This window comes from Mandrillus leucophaeus, unplaced genomic scaffold (genome assembly GCF_000951045.1).
Source record: "Mandrillus leucophaeus isolate KB7577 unplaced genomic scaffold, Mleu.le_1.0 Scaffold75, whole genome shotgun sequence".
NCBI lineage: Eukaryota > Metazoa > Chordata > Mammalia > Primates > Cercopithecidae > Mandrillus > Mandrillus leucophaeus.
In genome coordinates, this window is record NW_012108141.1 from 1,205,186 (window position 1) to 1,213,612 (window position 8,427).

Genomic DNA, 8,427 nt, shown 5'->3' on the forward strand with positions numbered 1-8,427 from the left:
ACTTATTGTTTATGATAATAAAAGGAATTTACTGCCTCAGATAACAAAAGGTTGTTGCTTAGAATCTGGGCAACAACCACGTTAACCACAGCCATATTTTTTGGCAGAGGTCTCTCAAAGCAGTTTTATGATTCTGTCCCATGAAAGTCTTCCCAGCCAGCCTCATCGTCCCTCTGGTACACCTTGTTTATGGGCTCAGGTGCTCTGTGCTTCATAATGGCATCATCACTCAGTTTGCTACAAAGTTTGGGAAGGAACTTTGTCCTGAGTCCAACATTAAATGTATTCAGAGAAACCCTGGCATGGATGGCCACATGTTAGTCCTAGGATGTATAATGTAAATCCAGATTTGTGAATTTATACTTATACATTGTGTATTTATTCTGTCTAATAATATTTTAATCACATCATATGTCATTTCCCTGGGGCTGGTATAAAAGGTTACAGGTTCAAATCTCATTGAGGTGGCATCTTAAGTCAATATATTTTTAGCCCTCATGTGATTTTATTGTTTCCTCTAAGCATGGTCCAATAAAGTGATAATAATTTCCTTTGTACCCACTTAAAAAGAAAATTGCCAGGGGAATAAAGAGATGATTCCTACCAGAAAAGCCTAAACAAGAAAAGAGGGGGAACAAATCACTGAAATTACCAAACAAGGGAGAAGAGGCCAGTTTTAAGAGAGCAAGGAACTGCTGAAGCAATGGTTCTCAACACTGACCTCAAGTAAGAATGACCTAGGAGTTCTTATAAAAAGTTTTTCCAGACCAATTAACTCATATCTCTGGGGTGGGGCCTCTGGCAAAGGTACTCTTTATAAACTCCACAAGCACTTCTAAGGTGCAGCACTGGGAATCACAGCCATAGGAAGTCAGCATCCAAGAATTCCGACTTGATATGTTGTACTGCAAGGATTAAGCGAAAGTCCGTGTTTCTTCTACCTCACACTCAATGTCTAATCTGAAGTTTTAAGAAAAAATCAATAAATGAAGAATATTTTTTAAAATTTTGTATTTCAGAAATGAATATGGCTTTTTTTTTTGTCTTCTGAAAACATAAATCAGGTAATATCACTCTCAGAAATGAGTATCATTTTGCTGCTTTTTCTCAACTTTTAAAAATGTAAATCAGATCCTGTCACTTTCCTAGGTCCTCTCCTTGCATTTGCAGGCCTCGGCAGAGGGACTAATAGAGGCTACCTAATGTTTATTTAAATGTTTAAATTCATAGATCAAGCTAATACCTGTTAAATAAAATATATTCCATCCTCCTACTTTAAGCAATGTCTGGGTCTAACAACAAAAAATCGAAAAAACTCTATATGGTTTTCACATGATTAAAAGCCGGCAAAATATCAAAGATGACTAAATTTCATTATCATTACACATCTCTGAGTGTTCCATTGATGGTCCAGCAATGTTTGTAAGAGTAATAACGTTTACACAGTCCACAAATTATTATCTATTTATGAAATAAAACTTATTTTTTCTTGCCTTCATTTTAGCATAATCAGTAATTACATTGTTATAACCAATATTTGCACATAATTTATGTTCTAGTGATAGTAATGTCAAATGAGACTCCCTTTTTAGTTATTCTTCTTAGTTTTTTTTTATTAATTTCAACTTGGAGAAATTTTCTCCTGCTGAGAAAGCGGCAAACAAGATTGTCAATAAAATATTTTTTTAGAGATAGGATGTCTCTACGGTGCCCAGGCCGGTCTCAAACTCCTGGCCTCAAGCGATCCTCCCACCTTGTCCTCCCAAAGACTTGGATTACAGGTGTGAGCCACCATGCCCAGGGAATAAAATTCTTAAGTTAACATTTAGATTCAAAAATAAATCTCAAATTTTATTTACTACATTAAAATCTTTTAATGAGGCTGCATACAATTATCACTTTGCAGAAAGTATTAAAACCATTTTAATGTAAGCATATAGATTATCATTTGTATCACCATTTTCACTGTTAAGCAATGCCTAGAGCCTGAAGAATCTTTCATGTGCATGCACATGTGTGTGTGTGTGAGTGTGTGTGTGTGTGTGTTTTACTAAAGCATGGAGCCCAGGACAGGGTCCCCTCTAGTTCAGTCTAAAGGCAGAACTGCTTCCCTTCTTGTAATGGCTTTCCTTAGAATTACATCTAAACTCCTGACCAAGAAATATAAGGTCTTACATGGTCTGACTTCTCTCAGCTCTGAGCCCTCATCACCCACTGCTCCTGTTTTGTTCAATGGTCTTTGATCTGCTCCTCAGACTCCACAAACTCCTTCTTGTTCAGAAACTTTCCACTGGCTCTTACCTCTGCCTAATACAGCTGCTTTCAACTACACGGCTGACTTGAGTCCTTCAGGTTTCAGCTTAAGGCAGGCAGTATATGTAGTGGTTAATGAGAGAGACTTCTAACAGTCTCAGAGAGAGAGGAGTCTTTGCAGTCATCCAGCAAATGTAGGCAACGTGGACTTCCCACCTGATGGATTTAAACTATTGTTTGTTGTTAATGAACAAATTGACCAGAAAATGACCAACTTTTGCCTTGTACAGCAGAAGAAGTCATAAACTATGGAGGCAACTATTCCCTAAAGAAAAAGTAAGAAACATGGGTCTTAATAGATCGTCATCAAAATTTGTGAATGAACACAAACACCAGGGATGCCACTTGAAATTATACCTTCTAAAATAAGAATAAAAATTCCATTGTGCAAGAATGGAATCCATTTCTTTGCTGACTATTGTCTTGCTTTTCACAAACAGATTTCTCGAGCATGCTGGACACTGGCATCAAGCCAACGACATAAGAAAGCAATGCAATGAATCCCATTCTAATTTGGGAACTGTTACAGATAGCTAAGTCTCAAGAGCCCATGTGACTTGCCCATACGAAAGATGTCTGTTGTCTACTGCAGCCTGTGGTAGCAACCCACACACCTCTGTCTCCTTTGCCTTCTGTTCCTCCGTTTTCCCCCAGTTTTTCTCACTTTCCCCATTCCTACTCTTCTAAATGGAAAAACTAATTTGTTTCCCTTTGAGCTCCTGAAGAGAAAAGATAGAATTAAAATAAAACACAATGATCATTCACATTGTGTACAGAGAAGCTATGTATCTGAACCAAAGCCTGTATCAGAAATGTATTGAATAATATCAAAAAAAAAAATGACTTTCAAAGGTGTGGCCCAGTTTCTCACTGCTGTAAGTAAAATGAAATGTATAAGAAATGACTCCAATCATTTCAAATGGCGTTTTGTTTCCTAACCAGGCCACCATAAAGTGCTCTATTAGCTTACATAAGCTGAGCATCTTCCCTATACGCAAACACTAATGTCCTGTGAAATAAAAAACAATGGAACACTGCAGCTCTCTGCAGTTACAGTAGTCCTCACTTACCTGCAGTTTTACCTTTGTGATTCCAGTTACTCACAGTCAACTTTGGTTGGAAAATGTAAACTGAAAAATTCCAGAAATAAAGAAGTCCTAAGTTTTAACTTGCACACTGTTCTGAGGAGTGTGAGGAAATCTTGTGCTCTGCTCCCTCCTGCCCAGGACAAGAATCCTGCCTTTGTCCATAGTATTTGTGCTGTTTCCCACCCGTGAGTCACTTAGTGGATGTCTGGGTTATCAGATCAACCACTTCAGTATTGCAGTGCTTGTGCTCAAGTAACCTTCTTTTTACGTAATAGTGGCCCCAAAGCACAAAAGTAGTACTGCTGGCAATTCAGATATGTCAAAGAGAAGCCGTAACATGTTTCCTTTGAGTAAAAAGGGGAAAGTTTATCACAGGAAGGTTTGTACGGAAAAAAAAACAGTGTATGTTTTCAGGCATATACTGCAGCTCTTGGAAAATATTCCCTGTAGATAAGGGGGGACTACTGTATTCACAAACAACTGCAGAGACTGAGCTTTTTAAATCTCTGCCACAATTTCCAATAAGACTCTGTCATAAATTCCCTTAGATTGCATCCTTTTGCCTCATGGTTTGTTGACAAAAATAAAGAAATAAAATAAAGACATCAAATTTGCTTCATTCTAAGGAAGTTTTATTCCAAGTCTTCAAAAGGAAAAAGGGAAGAAACAACAGAAGTATTGAGATGTGGATTCACTCATATAGCCAGGAAGTTCAGATTGTTTGTAATCTGCTGGCACACTGATAAAGCAGTAAAAATAACAGTTTACATCAGCACCACCTGGCTCAAAAAAATTCTTCTATTCCTTGTTTTGAGGGAGTTAAGCTGATACCCACCCCCACCCATCTACCTATCCACTTTTCCGGGAGGCCCTTAGACTAAGCCAATGAAAGAGAAGTTCTGACGTAGCAGCCTGTGGAGAATTATATCTAAGGGACAGAGCTGCAGCATAAAGCTGGACAATCTGAAGGATGCACAAATTATCCTGACCTGGGGGGAGATGTTCACCCTGAATCTCATTCACCAGTGCTTGCATCTGACTCAAGACTGTGTCCAGCTTGGCAGGGTTACCTTTGTCCTCCCAGACAGGGTGCCTTTTTCTAATTCATTTAAAGGAGCCATATAATAAGCTCCTTTCTCCAGTATAAACTCCAGCATCACTTCTTCACTGTGAAGGTTTAGACCTTACTTTTCCATGATCTTTATATGGATGTCCATAATTTTAACATTTATCACATTATAATCATTTATTTGCATGTCTGTTTTGACATAAGACTTCAAGATTCTTGAAAGCAGGCACTGAGTACTTTTCCCCTCTTTTATACCCAGTTCCCAGCACAGAACCTGGTACAAAATAAATTGTGCCAATGCTTGAAAAAATATGCTTACTGTATGGATGTTTGGAAAAATGGATGGATAGATGAATGGACAGATGAGTGAAATCCGGAACAGACCTATCAAGAGTATGAGAATTGGCTTAGAGTCAGGGCAAAGGACTTCTCTTCCTGTTTTTTCTCTATCCTTTGACAGTATTGGTTAAAGAACAGAGAATAAAAGTCAAAACAGTCAAGAAGAGATTTTGTTAATGATAGCATTCATCACTCAATAAGCTAACACAACTGTATGCAACTAGCACTGTTCTGTAGTTTTTGAGGTTGTGCTGGATATCTTCAATTTGCCACTTCCCTGCACAGATCAACTACTAACCCATCTCCACCACACTTTAGGAGAATTAAGGAACGTTTTGAGACAGTCCACTCTGGTGCATCTTATGTTGGCTTTCGTCTGCCCCCTCCATCAAAACTTATTTTTTCTGTACCTTCCTTTAAGTGACAGACTACAGAAAGTTAAGTATCACCCTTCCCAAAGTTTCCTTGTATATTTGGGGAAGACACTCACTAATGTGACCGCTCAAGTAAATAACCTTCTATGGAAAGCAGCTTTAGTGGAGTCATTTCTTTGGATACCAGCCTCTGGAGCGGAGCGCTGAGTACTTTAACATCAACAGCAGTAAATCCACTCTAAGCACATTGAAACAAATAAACATCTTTAAATTTAACAAATCAGAATGCTTTTTATCCTCACTGGAGGCAAGTTGGGGTCTTTTTTGCAAAAGTTTTGCTGCCTAGTCCATTGCTTCCCAAACTTTTTTAAAGGAAAGGACATTTAGAAAATGACACTATTTGTAATATAGAGCGTGGAAAATAGTTGAGGCTGTTTGCTGTTACAAACAGCCAGCCTGGGGGCTCCAGCTCTAGTCATCACCTGCAGCCCAACAGCTGAGGGGGTCAGCCTCTTGCTTGGCATACTGCCTTCCATCTGTGTGTCACAGTGAAGACAGCCACGCTGTCATATTCTACTCATATCCCTGACACTGGACACGGATGCTGCCACTAGAACTACAGTCGCCTTGCCCCTTTGGATGTCACTGTGGCCACCACTGCTGCCATCCTCAGAATGGATTATGTGTGGCTTATTTCACACAGCTGGCAGACGGATTTGGTCTGTTGTTTCTCAATGAGTAGCCTCCAAGCCTGGCTATTAGGTCCCCTGGGAAATTACAATATCTTTTTATTTTGTGTTCTAAATTTATTCACAATGTTTTAAATTCAAAGCAATACAAGGTACATACACATGAAGAAGTTTTGATCCCTCTCCCAGTACACCTCATTGGCCCTCACAACCTCTAAGCAACCACTCGTGAAGTGTATGGATGCTTCCAGCATTGTCTTGCAGATACAAGTAGAAATCGATATTCTTATCGCCCTTTTTGGTTACACAAAAGGTAGCATGCTATCTGTACATTGTGTGTGCATATGTGCATTCTTTTGCCCTTTGACATTTTGCCATGTGAATACACAGAGAGCATTCTCATTCACTTTTACAGTGGTATAGAGTATAGATTTCCATTGTGTGGATCCATACCACAGTTTATTTTAGCCCATACTTATTAATGTTTACTTGGCCTGTTCCCAATATTTTGCTGTGAAAAGCAGCACAATGCTGCATATGTCATTTTTTCTGTATGTAGGTGTGTTTTTAGACGAAATTCCTAGAAACAGGATTGCTGGGCCCAAGGATAAATGCATCTGTAATGTTGATGAATATTGCCAAACTGCCCTCCATGGCATAGGCTTATCATTTTGCACCCCTACCAGCAACGTCTGAGAGTGCCTATTTCCCCACAGTTTTGCCAGGGTATGTCGTCCAGTCTGTGGATTTTTGCCAATCTGATAGGCGAAAGTTGTAGTTTAGTGTAGTTTTAAAGTTTATTTATCTTATTATGAGGGAGGCTTATCATCTTTTCATTTGTTAAGGCTGCCTATATTTGCTTTAATAAATCCTCTTTCTGCTGGAATTAGCTAGAGCTGTTTTCTGTTGCTATATATCGCGACATGGTTTAAAACCTTCTCTCCCGGAAGACAGAGTGTTTCTACAGGAACTTATTTTGATAGTGGTCCTTAAAGTACCAAAGTACAGGAGCCGGATTCTACCCTAAGAATACATCCCTCTAGAGATAGAAGAAGAGGAATTAATGGTGATTGTAAGCAACCTCCTCCCCCAGAATCAGATCTAGACTCCTTGACTTTATCAGGTTTTGCTGTTAAGTGCTTGAGCTGGGAATAGGCAATACGGTGACCTGTTGACACACCATGATTTTAAGTTCTAACTCTAGTTAATGTTTCAATAACTTCATACCACCCACAGATGTTATATTCTTGTGTCTTCTCCCTCTTTGCTGTCTTCTCCTCCTACCTTCCTTGTATTCTTTCCCCTTTTTTTGTTATTCCTGAGGATTTCAACTAATATAACTTGAGGGGGCAAGTGAAGTTGATCAAATCATCAAAATGTTCCTCTGTTCTGTAGCATATCTTGTCATTCCCAGTGGATTTCAAAGACTTCAGCAAAGTTTTTCCACTCAGCCTGACATCAGCATGGGGATTGCTGCCCCACTCAAGGCCTCAACTTGTAGGAAATCAGAACTGGGAGAATCTGTGCTATATGTCAGGGCTGGAGGGAATTCTCCTGGTCTAAGACGCCAACTGCAGGAAAGCAGGTTGGCAAAATCACAGCACAAATCAAGCAGTGGACATCACTGAGAGGTTCAAACCAGCAGACAGGACTTGGTACCTAAAAGCCTAACCTCCTACAGTACTGGTTACAACAGGGAGGCTCCATCGTATCTGCCCAGATATGGCAAGATCCCACCAGAGGGCACGGAGTCTGGGAGGGAAGTGGGAGTACAGGATATGGGAACTAGCACCAAGAAGGACCAGAAGGGGCTAATCTGGGATTTGGGGCTAAGTCTCAGTGCCAGAAAGGATTATGTAAATAAACAAAAAAGGACTATTGATTGAGGTGTCAAGGAAGGTCCATCCTCCAATCCAAGACAAATTTTTAGAAAGAAAAAATAAATGTTGTCAAGAGTTATATGGAAACCTAAAACTCAGCCCACATTTTGATACAGTCACTTTAACATGGCCTATAAAACAAACCATTAAAATTTCATCTTTAAAAAATTACCAAGCTATTTGGACAATAGATAGCCTCTCTTTGTCTCAGAGCTGGGAATGAGTGAGGCTCAAGGTCAAGGTGAAGGGCAAGAGGGGTGTGAAATGGGAGTTGGGAATGTCATGGCACACACTGCTCAGTAATTTAAGCAAAAAATAGAAACAGTACTTTTTTTTTTTCAATTTTAATGAAACACTTTCAAGTGAGCCACGTAAAAACATTCTGCTTCACCAGGACTCTCTCCAATGTCCTAGTGGCCAGGTCTGGTGGGCCCTACGGAGACCTCCCAAAGGGGGCGTGGCACTTGGGAACCCAAGGGCTGAGGCCCACCCCCCAGATTATGAATTGGTTGAATAGAATTATGTCCAACCCCACCAAATACACTATACCATCACAATCCCCTCAGAACGAGGACAGTCCCAGGCCTGCAGAGCAAAATTTAAGAGAAAGTTTAGGCCCCAGAATTTGTTAAGGACAAACTCAAGAGATCAAAGGGAAAGGCTGATACCGCCACT